Here is a 9,011-nt window from a genome sequence, read left to right as displayed (position 1 = left end):
CCCTGTCACACTCAAGGCAGGGTCGATGGGGAGGTTGCGGCCCACCCCGTCACTCACAGAGCAGGGCCATCAGGGGGTTGGGGTTCCGTACCCTGTCACGCACAAAGCAGGGTCAATCAGGGGGTTGGGGAGCTCCCCCTGTCACGCATAGAGCAGGGCCCATCAGGGGTTGGGGAGCTCCCCCCTGTCACGCACAGAGCAGGGCCGATCAGGGGGTTGAGGAGCTCCCCCCTGTCACTCACAGAGTAGGGCCGATAGGGGAGTTGGGGCGCCGCACCCCTGTCACACACAGAGCCGCAGGGAATTCAGGGGGTTGGGGAGCTCCCCCCTATCAGGCACAGAGCAGGGCTGATCAGGAGGTTGGGGCGCCTTCCCCTGTCACGAACAGAGCAGGGCGGATAGGGAGGTTGTGGCCCCGCCCCCTGTCACACACAGAGTCGCAGGGCGATCAGGGGGTTTGGGCGCTGCCCCCTGTCACGCTGATCCTGGTTCCGGGAGGCCTCGAGGCTCCGCTGATCCCGGTGCTGGGAGGCCTCGCTGCTCCGCTGATCCCGGTGCTTATCCCGGAGGCATATTACCCTTTTACTATATAGGATAGAGGCCTGGTGCACGGGTGGGGGCTGGCAGGTTTGCCCTGAAGGGTGTCCTGGATCAGGGTGGGGGTCCCGCTTGGGTGCCTGGCCAGCCTGGGTGAGGGGCTGATGGCTGTTTGCAGCTGGTCACACCCCCTTCAGGGTGGGGGTCCCCACTGGGGTGCCTGGCCAGTCTGGGTGAGGGGCTGAGGGCCGTTTTCAGGCTGGCGGGTGACTGAAGCTCCCAACCGCTCCTTTTTTTCTTTTTCTTTTTTATTCTGGGCCAGCTTTAGCTCTGAGGCTTGGCTCCAGCTCTGAGGCCTCGGCTGCTGAAAGCAGGTATCTGGTTTGTTTGGGTTCTATAATCAAAACACTGTTTCAACTCCAGCTCTGAGATCCCGGCTGGCTGAAAGCAGGTTTCTGGGGTTTTGTTTAGCTTCTATATTTGTAACAATGTTTCAAACTGCAAGCTCAGAGGCCGGCAGTGGCAGGCGGGAATGTTGGCTTCCTCCGTCACTGAAGCAAGCAAGCCTCATGTTCGCTTCAAGCTGCCTGGCTGCCGGCCGCCATTTTGGCTGGCAGTTAATTTGCATATCGCCCTGATTAGCCAATGGTAAGGGTAGCGGAGGTACGGCTAATTACCATGTTTCTCTTTTATTAGATATGATAGCTCTTGACCACTGCAACCTAACATAGTGGGGCCTTTTGACAAAGAGAGTGAGGTCCCTTTGGGGCTGGATGTCCTATCCAATGCCAAATCCTCAAACGGAATTTACCACCTTCTTGGCCTCCTGCTTCTTCTCAATTGCAGGGGCCGGCACTACCTTCTTCCCCTTAGCTTTCTTTCCTTTTGGTATCTTGTGCAGTGGGAGGAGAAAGCCAAACATATTCTTATTATATGGTTATCACCACCTTAAACCAGACATCAAACTTTGCTTCACTAAAGAATGAGCCAAAAGATTATGTACCTCCTGATGAACACAGCATCACCAAGAAAATATTACAGACAAAAATGTTTACCCTGAATCTAATAAAGTCTTGAGAGCTGACTTTAGTTTAGATGCAATCTAGCAAGTAGAGGAATAAGTTAAGTGACTAATGAGGAAACAAATATAACAAATCCTGAATGTGGGGCTTTCTAAAAATTCTGTCTCTTCAATGAGTAACTGTCATGGGAAAAACTGGGGTCCAGTGCATGAGGGGACCTGTGGTAAATGAAAAGAGCCATTAGGGGCATAACAACCAAATGCAATAGCCAATCTCTGGTCTGAACACATGAGCTATAAACAACATATTTAGGACAAGTGCAGACATTTACATATGGACTGGGCATCAGGTGATATTAGGGAAATATGATAATAATAATAAAGTGGGTATGTAGGAGAATAGCCTTATTCTAGTGCTGTGGACTGAACTGTCTTCCCCTGTGGGGAGCTGATATAGGGTTAAGCCTCGGACTGACCTGTGGGCAAAGTCACAAACAATTCCCAGCTTAGAGGGCACAGTCCTCTTAGCATAATTAGGCTTGACCTTATGAGGCTCTCTAGATCTTATCTGGGAAGCTAATGGGCTGAGGGAAGTGCAGGAAGTGTAACTATGGTCAAAACAAATGAAACTCACAAGAACTGTGTAACTATAGAAACCACTACCTTGTTTACCTCTCACTATAAAATAAAGGCTCAGCTTGCCTTGGGATCTCTCTCTCTGTGGCCTCAGCCAGGCACAGGGAAGATCCACGGAGACTAAGGAAAGCTAGAGAGTTCTGAACGCTGTCTCTGTGTAAAACATCCTTCGCCGACTCCGTCCACACCTTTGGGAACCCCTGGACCGCTGGGGCTGGACCCTAGCATTCCCCCCACATTCATATGTTCAAGCCCTAACCCACCAATTGTGATGGTGTTTGGGTGGGGCCTTTGGGAGGTAATTAGGTTTAGATGAGGCAATGAGGATGCAGCCCTCATGCTGTGAATAGCTCCTTTATAAGAAGAGGAAGACAGAGGTAGCTCTCTCTCTGCCATGTGAGGACACAGTTTGAAGGCAGCTGTCTACAAGTCAGGAAAAGAGTCCTCATCAGGAATCAAATCACCCAGCACCTTGATCTTGGACTTCCCAGCCTTCAGAACTGTGAGAAATAAATATCTTGTTTAAACCACCCATTTTGTTATAGCAGCCCAAGCTGACTAATACATCTAGGGAAATACATACTAAAGAATTTATTGATAAAGTGTTAGAGTGTAACACTTTCAAATGGTTCAGTAAAGATATACTCTATATCTCATTCTATCTATCTATGAGGCAACTATGGCAAAGTATTAAGAATTATTTAATCTAGGTAATGGTTTCTTTTTTCATTGTGCTTTTTTGTGTGTTTGAAATTTTTCATATATCAGAGTCAATTTTTTATATTTTTACATACTGGTATTCTTACTATGATATTGCCTGGCATAGCATTTGATTTCTAGATAAATTTGAGAAAAACTGATATATTTATAATACTGAATTTACAATATTGAATTCTCTAATAGGAATTTCTTAAAATATTGAATTTCTTTAAAGGAAAATGTTTATCTTTCCATTTATTCAAGTTCTCTCTTATATCCTTCAGTAAGTAAACCATCATAGATTTATTATGAGGTATTGTAAAATTTTGCTGCAATTGTGAATGGATGTTTTCTTCTCCAATATAGTTTTAAATTGGTCATTGCTGGTAGACAGGGAAGCTATTGATTTTGTACATGGTTCTTGTACCCTATCATTGTTACTAGAAGGTACAGCCTATATCCATACTAAGGAATGTATTTTTTTTTTTCATTAAACATAGAGTTCTCAGCTTCTCTTGTTCACAAGGGAGATAGTACTTTAAATTATTGTCCAGATTCGCCCAGCTGGTGTTGCTCAGTGGTTGAGCATTGACCTATGAACCAGGAGGTCACGTTCAATTTCTGGTCAGGGCATATGCCCAGGTTGCAGGCTCAATCCCCAGGGTGGGGTATGCAGGAGGGAGCCAATCAATGATTCTCTCTCATCATTGATGTTTCTATCTCTCTCTCCCTCTCTGAAATCAATAAAAATGTGTGGTTTTTTAAAAATTATTGTCCAGACTAATTTCAGTTTCTCCTCCTGGCTTCTCACACTGCCCAGAAGCCAACTGGTACAAAAGAAATTAGACCTACTACAGTCTGGCCAAAAAGCAGCATCTACTACCTCTGGGACACTTTCATATACACCAAGGTCCAAGTGAGCTTTGAAATTAAACTCTCCTCTTTATTTCAGTCCAGATTTTTGGCATGCAGTCTCTCATCACCTCATTTTTACAAGTATAAAGGAGGCTTCATGAAGATTTATCGACCTTGCGTTCAAAGGAAGCTCTAGGGGTATGTATATTTCCCGCTACAGACATTTCCCACTGTGTCCACTTCTAATGGGATTTTTAAAAATCAAAGTATAATTAACATACAATACAATGTATGATCTTAGATGTTAGTTCAAAATTATGAGTTTTAAAATTACATACACCTGTGCAACTACCACCAAAAACAAGATATAGAATAAAGGGCCTTTTATCATTTTTAAATTATTTTTTCAAAAACAGTTTAAATTCAATATTATTCTGTTAATGGGCCTATTAAAAGTACCATTCATGCAAACATGAGTATGGCTCCTTGTTCAGGCCCTTATGCAGTTTTCCCCGTTGCCACTCCAACCTATCCCACCTTCACTTGCCCCTGCTTGCTGCTCTCCATTGCCACTGGCACCCCTTCCGTAGCACACCTCAGCTTCTGAAATTTCCCTCCCACTCTCTCACCCTGACTGAGTTGGATGGGCTCTGCTGGCTGGAATCTCAGCCCTCTTCTTCAGATAGGACTTGGCTGTTCTCTCTTAAGGTCTGCAAAGTTTTCTTCAGCCCCAAGTTTTCCCTCCATTTTGGCCAGCCCAAACCTAACTGCTGGGCCAACCCTACCCACAGGGCCAACCCCACTGGGCCTCCTCCCACTGGGACTAGGTGGTAGTAGGACAGAGTCTGCTGGAGCAGGTAGTTATCAGTAGAGATAATCATGTCATCTGAAGTAGCTAATAGCTTCCTTCACCTTCAGGACACACATTTTTCTTTCCACTTAATTATTCAACCTTGTCTGACTCTGCCCTTAGACACAGAAGTAAATTAAAGGAATTTCAAGTCACTTCTGTCCTTGTAGAAGTGTAAAAGCAATTTATCCTTTATCTCCTGTTATGTCTGGGAAGAAAATTCCCCACAAACCTTTCTGGCTATGGAAGAGAACTGACTACCAATTTCAATATATTGGGTGATTTGGGGTGGGGGGTCTTTTTGTTATAAGTTTTCCCATGTATGATGACATCATAGCCCAGTCTTAGGTCTCCACTCTCATCTACCATTTTTCATAGGAACAGGGAGAACAGGAAACAGTAAAATGCACAAATCTAGAGTTTTAATTTTTTTTTAAATATATTTTATTGAATTTTTACAGAGAGGAAGGGAGAGAGATAGAGAGTCAGAAACATCGATGAGAGAGAAACATTGATCAGCTGCCTCCTGCACATCTCCCACTGGGGATGTGCCCACAACCAAGGTACATGCCCTTGACCGGAATCGAACCTGGGACCTTTCAGTCCGCAGGCCGACGCTCTATCCACTGAGCCAAACCGGTTTCGGCTAGTTTTAAATTTTTAATGGTGGGAGGTTTTCACTGTGATTTTTTTCTCTTCAATTTTCTTTTCAAATGGACAGATTAAAATGGATTCTTCATTAATTTCCTCTTTCTATTTTTAAATGTAGATTCAAGTGAACAGTGAATTGTTTTAGCCAAAGGTAGGAGCTATGCAAAAGACAAAAGCACAAGGCTGAAGTGATGCATAATATAGGCAGTTTGCTACTAGAAATTATATGTAAAAGTGTATTGTTATTTAACAATATAGAAAAGAAAGCAATTATGTTTTTACATTTACTGTACTGACGTAATTATTTTAATTGGTGCACTATTAAATATTATATATGAAGAAAATTTATTTCTGAGTTGAGTCTGGCTGTCAAAATAACATTAAAATGTACTTTGAAAATCCAAGTGAAGAGTTTGAGGATTACATGTGTCTTCTAAACTGCATATCTGTTTCCTGGACCATGCTTCATCCTGCTTCCTAGTACACTGTCAAAATGGCATATCTCCTCAAATCCTATTATCAATTAAAATGGTCTAATAGCTGCCCTGTTTAAGGAGAGTCTTCTTGAATCTATCTTCTGGATCAGGGGTCCTCAAACTAAGGCCCGCGGGCCACATGCGGCCCGCCAAAAACATTTATCCGGCCCGCCGGGTGTTTTTGCCGCCGCTGTGTGCATAGGAATTTGTTCATAGTTTTTTTTTTTAAACTATAGTCCGGCCCTCCAACGGTCTGAGGGACAGTGAACTGACCCCCTGATTAAAAAGTTTGAGGACCCCTGTTCTGGATCATACTATACATTTCTGTGAGAGTCATCTTTCTTGTGTGTGTGTATTGTTGTTGTTTATTAATATACTTTTATTGATATCAGAGAGGAAGGGAGAGATAGAAACATCAATGATGAAAGAGAATCATTGATTGGCTGCCTCCTGCACGCCCCCCTACTGGGGATCAAGGTGCAACCCGGACGTGTGTCCTGACTGGAAATCAAACTGTGACCTCCTGGTTCATAGGTCGACACTCAACCACAGAGCCACACGGGCCAAGCTGTGTGTGTATGTTTTGGTTTTTTTAGTTTGAAGAATTTCAAACCCTATGGTAAAGTTCATTTAGGGTGAAAAGTTTAATGTCTTTTATAGCATTTTTTCCTGGCCCAGGAAGCAATCCTCCTTAAGGGTTAGGGTCAGGATGTGCATTTTTGCAGGTGTTCTCTGCTGTGATGGTGAATCCTTGGTGCATCAGATTAGGAGGCTCAGGATGAGTTTGCCCCATTCTGGGTAATTCATGAACTTTGATCACTGGATTCATTATGGTGTTGCCTGCCAAGTTTTTCTACTGTAAATGGATAATTTTCCTGTTGGTAATGAATAATTTGTGGAGTACTACTTTGAGACCACAAACTTCCACTGCTGTGATTTAATACATGTTGATGATTCTAAATCACTTGTTACTATAATGGTGCAAACTAAAGATTTTCCAATTGTCTTGAACATTTTTAACTTGGCATTCTATAGAAAAAAAGGGCTTTCTTTCCTCTCCCTTTTATGTACGTTTGTATGTATGTATATACATACATAGGTAGATAGGTGGTATGAATTACGAATTCACTTATGTTATACAGTGGGTTATAATTCCTTACTGTTGTTATTTGATTCTCAGATTGTCCCAAATTTGACTAATGGGTGCCACTTCATACTGGCTCCTGTTTCCTTCTGACATATCCACATAAATTTTTTAGTGTTTTCTTACTTTCTGGCACAAGATGTTCCAGGTTTAACTTGTCCTTTCCCTGCCTCTGCCTAGGAATCAGCGTTTTCCAAGAAGGCCCAGTTTCTTTCATTGGGTAATGGTATTTAGAAAGCACACCAGCCCCTGGCCGGTGTGGCTCAGTTGGTTGGGCATCATCCTGTACACTGAAAGATTGCCAGTTTGATTCCTGTTCAGGGCCAATGCCGGTTGCAGGCTCAATCCCTGGTAAGGGGAATGCAGGAGGTAACTGATAGGTGTTTCACTCTCACATCAATGTTTCTCTCCCTCCATCTCCCTTCCACTCCAAAATCAATACAAAATTTTAAAAAGCATAAAGGCCTCTATGACTTGGCTCTGGTCTTATTTACATATCCTGATTCCTTTACTGCCTTGTGTACTAAGCCACATACCTTCCTAGGGTCCCCAAAGTGACATCTTCCTCCATACTTTCTTTATAAAAAATAGTTTTATTGATTTTTAAGAGAAGAAGTGAGAGAAGGAAGGAGGAAGGGAAGAAGGGAAGGAGAGGAAGGGAAAGGGGAAGGGAGAAAGAAACATTGATATGAGAGATATATCGATTGGTTGACTCAACTGGGGATCAAACTCATAACCTGGGTATGTGCCCTGACTGGAAATTAAATGGGTGACCTTTTGGTGTAAGGGATGACACTCAACCAACTGAGCCACAGTGGCCAGGAATTTTTTTTATTTTTATTTACTTACTAGAAGCCCAGTGCACAAAATTCATGCATGGGTAGGGTCCCTAGGCCTGGCTGGTGATCAGGGCCAATCGGGGCCTTCTGGCTGCCAGCCGGGGCCTTCCTTCTGGCTGCCGGCTGGGGCCTTCCTTAGTTCTGTGCCGCCACCTGGTGGTCAGCGCACGTTATAGTGAGCGATCGAACTTCCAGTCTCCCAGTCAAACTCCTGAGAGGACACTTTGCATATTAACCTTTTATATATATATAGACTAGAGGCCTGTTGCATGAAGAGATTCGTGCAATAGGTCTTCCTTTCCCTTGGCTGCTGACACCGGTTTTCCTCCAGCACCTGGCAACCAGGCCTTCGCTCTGGCTGGGCTCCAGCCAGAGCCGGCCCCTGAGCCGTGAGGCTTCGATGCTCCATGGGCCCTGCGGCCGTGAGGCTTTCGCTGCTCCGCCAGCCCCCGGGCCGTCAGGCTTCGCTCCACCGCTTGGAGCCTACATATGCAAATTAACCACCATCTTTGTTAGGTTAATTTGCATACTCTCCTGATTGGCTGGTTGGCGTAGCAAAGGTACAGTCAATTTACATGTTTGTCTATTATTAGGTAAGATTTTTAGAGGGGGGGATGGAGGTGGGGCAGGAGAGAGAAATCGATTTTTGTTCTATTTATTTGTGCATTCACTGGCTGATTCTTGTATGTGCTCTGACTGGGAATTGAATCCACAACCTTGGCTTGTCAGAAGGATACTCTAAACAACTGAGCTACCCAGCCAGGGCCTCTTCCTCTATACCAGTGGTTCTCAACCTTGGCTGCACATTAGAATCACCTGGGAATCTTTTTAAACTCCTGATTTCTGGGCCTCTTCCTCCATAAATTCTGTTTCTTTGTTATGGGATGGGGTCAAAACATTAGTAACAAAGAAACAGAATTTCCGGAGGATGAGGCCCAGAAATCAGGATTTTAAAAAGATTCCCAGGTGATTCTAATGTGCAGCCAAGGTTGAGAACCACTGCTCTATACTCTTGCCAATTTTGGATGTCCTTACCACTCTTCTTCTATGGGGCTAATTCTCATTTTTTCCCCATAACTATTCAAGTACTAACCAATGTGTGGTTTTCTCTGACCACCTCAGAATCCTACACTGAGTGGTGCTCCTGGCAGCACTTCCTCCTTAATGCCTCTCATGTGCTAGGGGATGGCATCTCCTTGTTTTAACTTACATTGAACTTACATTAAATCATTAACTTGATTACCAGTGTGCTTGAGGATATTGGCTTAGTTTCTAGAAAATAAAAAGTAATACTACATATATA

The 9,011-nt window shown here is 43.9% G+C and overlaps 1 pseudogene; it reads right to left on the bottom strand.

Moving 5' to 3' along the window:
- Positions 1 to 1,459, bottom strand: part of LOC102442404 — a 3,118-nt pseudogene extending 1,659 nt beyond the window's left edge.
- Between the last annotated feature and the right edge of the window lie 7,552 nt (positions 1,460 to 9,011).

Source organism: Myotis lucifugus, unplaced genomic scaffold (assembly GCF_000147115.1).
Source record: "Myotis lucifugus unplaced genomic scaffold, Myoluc2.0 scaffold_371, whole genome shotgun sequence".
NCBI classification, from domain to species: domain Eukaryota; kingdom Metazoa; phylum Chordata; class Mammalia; order Chiroptera; family Vespertilionidae; genus Myotis; species Myotis lucifugus.
Note: the sequence above shows the minus strand (reverse complement) of the source record. Positions and strands in the feature narration are given on the sequence as shown.